The sequence below is a fragment of the Phascolarctos cinereus genome, unplaced genomic scaffold (genome assembly GCF_003287225.1).
Source record: "Phascolarctos cinereus isolate Bilbo 61053 unplaced genomic scaffold, phaCin_HiC Scaffold_1;HRSCAF=81, whole genome shotgun sequence".
In the NCBI taxonomy this organism is placed as follows: domain Eukaryota; kingdom Metazoa; phylum Chordata; class Mammalia; order Diprotodontia; family Phascolarctidae; genus Phascolarctos; species Phascolarctos cinereus.
Window position 1 is genome coordinate 131,611,626 of NW_027555514.1, and position 4,971 is coordinate 131,616,596.

The 4,971-nt window shown below is 35.1% G+C and overlaps 1 pseudogene; it reads left to right on the plus strand.

Annotated features, from left to right (window-relative positions):
• The first annotated feature begins 2,305 nt into the window (after window positions 1-2,305).
• Window positions 2,306-3,104, plus strand: LOC110206944 (carbonic anhydrase 2 pseudogene; annotated as a pseudogene).
• The last annotated feature ends 1,867 nt before the right edge of the window (window positions 3,105-4,971 follow it).

Genomic DNA, 4,971 nt, shown 5'->3' on the forward strand with positions numbered 1-4,971 from the left:
CACACTCTTTGTCTTGATGTTCTTGTTAGCCTACATAGCTTCAATGATGACCTCTATAAATATTCTCCCAAATATCTATCCCTAACCTCTCCCCTGAGGTCATTGTTGCCAGATTTCCCTATCTGGATGTCCTGAGAACTTCAATCTTGACGCCCCAAAGTTAGTTCTTCATCTTCATTACCAAATCTGCCATTCCTCCCCAACTTCCTTATTTCCCTTAATGAAGACACCTTTCCCCAGTTAACTAGATTCAAAATCTTTGAGACATGTTCAGTACTTTCTGCTTTCTCATTAGCCACATTTAATCAGTTGCCAAATTATGTTCTATCCTTTCAATGTCTCTTTCATCTATTTAATCATCCCAACCTTTCATCTACCACTTTAATTACACCAGTTCAAATCTTCATCACCTTTCACCTGCACTATATTACAATAGGCTCCAAATTGTTATCTTCTTTTTAATTAATGTTTTACTGATATCTTTTGTTATAAATAACCTCCATTTCTAAATATATTTCATCCCCTTCTCTACCCAGTGAGTCATTCTGATAATAAATAATTTTTAAAAGAAATTGGGGAAAAAACAGTTTAGCAAAATGAATTTACATATCAACTGAAGCTGACCATATATGCAGTATTCCATATCCCTAATCTCCCAGTTCTGCAAAGGAGAAAAGGAAGTTCATTTTTCAATTCTTTCCTAGGAACAATATTCTTAGTCATTACAATTTAGTTTTTTTCTATTTTTTGTTCTTTCCATTTAACTGTTCCATTTAACAATAAATAAAATCATATTATTAAAAAAATCATTTAAAGAGGGGGCAGCATTGCAATGTTCACACCAAATACATTATTTTCCTGGTTCTTTCTTCATTCTGGACCAGTTCATATAACTCTTTTCATGCTTTTCTGAATTCCTCATTTTCATTATTATACTTTAACATAGCAATATTTTATCAAGAATCAAAATTCATTTAGCCATTCCCTAATTGATGGACATCTATTATGTTCTAATTCTTTACTACCATATATTATCGACTTCCTCAAAATACATATCTACCCATAAGATCTGGGGGCGTCAAAGCTTAAAGGCATTTTGGTCACTTTTCTTTTTTTAATGAATTATTTTTAGTTTTCAACAATCACTTCCATTATTTTGAGTTTTAAATATTTTTCCCCTCCTTATCAGCCTCCCTCCTCAAGACAGCACACAATCTGATATAGGCTCTACATACAAATTCCTATTAAATATATTTTCACATTAGTCACGATTTTTGTCACTTTTCAAAAAGCTTAATTCCAGACTGCATTTCTGTCAAATGGTTGAGCTATTTAACAGTTCCATCAACAGTGTATGTGTCCTTATCTTTCTGTAGTCCCTCCAATTATTTCCATCTTTACTGAGATCCTATGCATGAGGTGAAGACCTTAAGCTGATTCAGATCATAAATATCTAGCTAAAAGGGACATTGGAGACCATCTAGTTCAACTCCCTCATTTTATAGATGAGAAACTGAAAAGTGACATGCCCTAAGTTGTACAGATAATAAATGAGACTCAAGATTCAAATCCGGGTTCTCTGACTCCCAGTCTAGCTCTCTTTGTACTCCATTGAATTCTTAATTCTCATTTCTATTACAATTAGTGATTTGGAACAATCATTTATATGGCTATTAATTTAATTTTTTTTCTCTTGGAGACAGCTAACAGAGTAGTGAATAAAACACCAGGCACAGAGTTAGGTGAAGAGATACAGGAAGACCTGAGTTCAAATCCAGCTTTGAACACTTACAAGCTCTGTGACCCTGGGCAAATCACTTTACCTGTTTGCCTCAGTTTCCTCAGCTGTAAAAGGGGGATAATAATAACACCTACTTCATAAGGTACTTGTGAGGATCAAATGAGATAACATTTGTAAAAGCATTTGATCCAGACTGCCGGCAAGAGATTGTCCAGGGAAAACTATCCTGTGTCTCTTCACCTCCAGTCCTGACTCGCTCAGCTCTGGGCAATCGCTATTCAGTTAACTTCCAGGATCCAACCTCCCTCGCTGCTACCTTGGCACTCTGTTTCCCAAGTCTAATTAGTCTCCTCTGCTTTCAGCCTTCTCTTTCCGCTCCCCCAAGAGCTTCGCTGAGAATTGGAGGTGACAGGAGAGAGAGAGAGAGAGAGAGAGAGAGAGAGAGAGAGAGAGAGAGAGAGAGAGAGAGAGAGAGGAGAGAGAAAGAAAGAATGAGAATCTACTGGAACACGTTTACAAGTGCAGCCCAGTCAACAACTAGTGATCCTGAATGCTTTCAAAACGATGTTGCAAAGGCCTCTTCTTTGGGGATATGGCAAGGACAATGGACCAAATACCTGGCATAAGCTTTTTCCTATTGCCAAAGGAAGGCACCAGTCCCCATTGATATTCAGCTCTGGAATACCAAGTTTGACATTTCCCTGAAGCCTCTGAATTTTAACTACAATCCCTCAACAACTCGAGGGATTGTCAACAAAGGTTATTCTTTCAATGTAGAGTTCGATGATTCTACTGACAAATCGGTGCTAAGCGGAGGACCTCTAACTGAGCAATAGAGGTTGGCTCACTTCAGTTTTCACTGGGGTTCCAGGGACTATCAAGGCTCTGAGCAATGTTGATGAACTGAAATATTCAGCTGAGCTCCACTTGGTTCGCTGGAATACAAAATACAAGACATTCTGCGATGTAATGCACTCATCCTGATGGACTAGCTGTAGTGGCTGTTTTCTTGACAGTGGGAAGTGCTCACCCTGAGCTACAGAAAGTCATCGATGCATTTGATTCCATTAAAAAAAGAAATATGTGTGCCGCCTTTACAAACTTCAGTCCAGCTGGTCTTCTTCCTGATAACCATGACTTTTGGACTTACGCAGGCTCACTGACCACTCCTCCTCTTTCAGAATGTGTGATTTGGATTGTTTTACATGAACCCATCAATATCAGCAAAGAACAGCTATCTAAATTTCGAAGTCTTTACTCTACCACTAAAGGAGAACATCCCAAGCAACATGTGATGGAAAACTGGCGCCCATGTCAGCCTCTAAAGGGCAGGCAGATTCTTAAAATAAGGTTCTTAAAATAAGATTACCACCACTGGAAATGCTGAAAGGAAGGGACCCTCTGGATAAACACAAATCAATCCTTAATCATCAATCTATGCTTTGGCAGCATTCTCCTTTAGCCTTCTAGTCCCTTTGTTTTTTGTTCTAGATGTTTTTACTCATGAAATGTGAAAGGTTGACTCGTGGCCCAATGGAAAGCACACTGCATCTGGAATCAGGTGACCTTGGTTTAAATCCAGCTTTGATACTCATTGCCTATGTGACCTTGGGCAAACTGCTTAAGTTCTCTGGGACTCAACTCCCCCATCCAGAAAATGAGGGAGTTAGAACAAATGGCTTCTGAGATCCATTCCTGGTCTAAATCTTGGACCTAGATCCATTTTAAAGTATTGTTAATGACAAAATTAAACCAATCCACAAATGCTCAAGGATGTTTATCAAAAAGGCTATAATCTGTGCTTTAGCGATAGAAGTTCCTTTTTTAAAAATGAAAATCAATGTGAATTACAAAATCTTTCCTCCACAGTTATTAGGGGGCAGACATAACTACCTAGAAGAGTTAACTTAAAGTTGTGTGTATGTGTATTTTTCATATACATATGTACACACATACATATACATGCATCTGTGCATAGACACTATGTACATATATCATATTGCATGTAACATATAACATATCATATGTAATATAACTTAGGTTATAATACACATAATACATGATACAAATATATGCATATATATAATATATACATATATTTTTATATATAAAAAATATGTATACATATATATTTATATATATGTATATATATGTATATATATATATATATAAGTTTAAAAAAATAGAGGCAGCTAAGTGGCACAGTGGAAACAATACTGCGCCTTAAGTCAGGAAGTGATCTGAGTTCAAACCTTGCCTCAGATACTATTAGCTGTATGACCCTAGGTAAGTCACTGCCTGCCTCTATTGTAAATTAGGATGATAATAATAGGATGAAAATAAACCTTCTAGGGTTGTTGTGAGGATCAAATGAGGTAAACTTTGTGAAGTTCTTAGCACAATACCTGGCATATAGTAGGTGCTTACTAAATACTTGTGTTTTTTTTTCTAATAGCTAATATGTATTAGTGACTTAAGGTTTGCAAAACACTACACAAAAAATCCTTCAACTAAGTGATTAAAATGTGTCAATATATTACATAACACAATATAAAATATAATATAATGTATGATATAGCATATTTATATATAACATATGACATAAAATAATAAAATGATATGTGTTGATATAAAATGTTTATTGACTGTAAGTCAGTGATTACTTAATAATGATTGAAAGTGGGTTCACTTTATTATATATTTCTCCTATTAATAATTTTAATTTATGCCTTTTTTTAACATCAGGATCATTTGCTAATATATCTCCCCATTAAGTCCTCCCTTTTAACCCAGTAATTTAAACAAAACTCAAACAACAAAACAAATGGATTTGACAAGATATCCTTAATTCTACATGCCTAGTTCCCCACCACTCTAATCAAAAGATTTTTAAAGAAGATTCATTTTAAGATACTGAAATGTTAATTTTTTAAAAAATGTATACATTTGAAAGTTATGTTAAATTAAAAAAGGAATTTTGTTTGTGTGAATTTTAGAAGTACGTAGTTTAAATTGACATTGTAAGTAAAATATAATGATAATATGGAGTATTTTTAATTCCTATTACGTAAATCATAACTTAAAGAAAAATGTATTTCAGATATGTTATCTAATTACATGCAGCCCATGCCACAGTTGCATTGGATTTAGAGTCAGAAAAAGTTGGGTTTGAATGCTGTCAGATATTTACTAGCCATATGATCTTGGGTAAGTCACTTAACCTCTGTGCT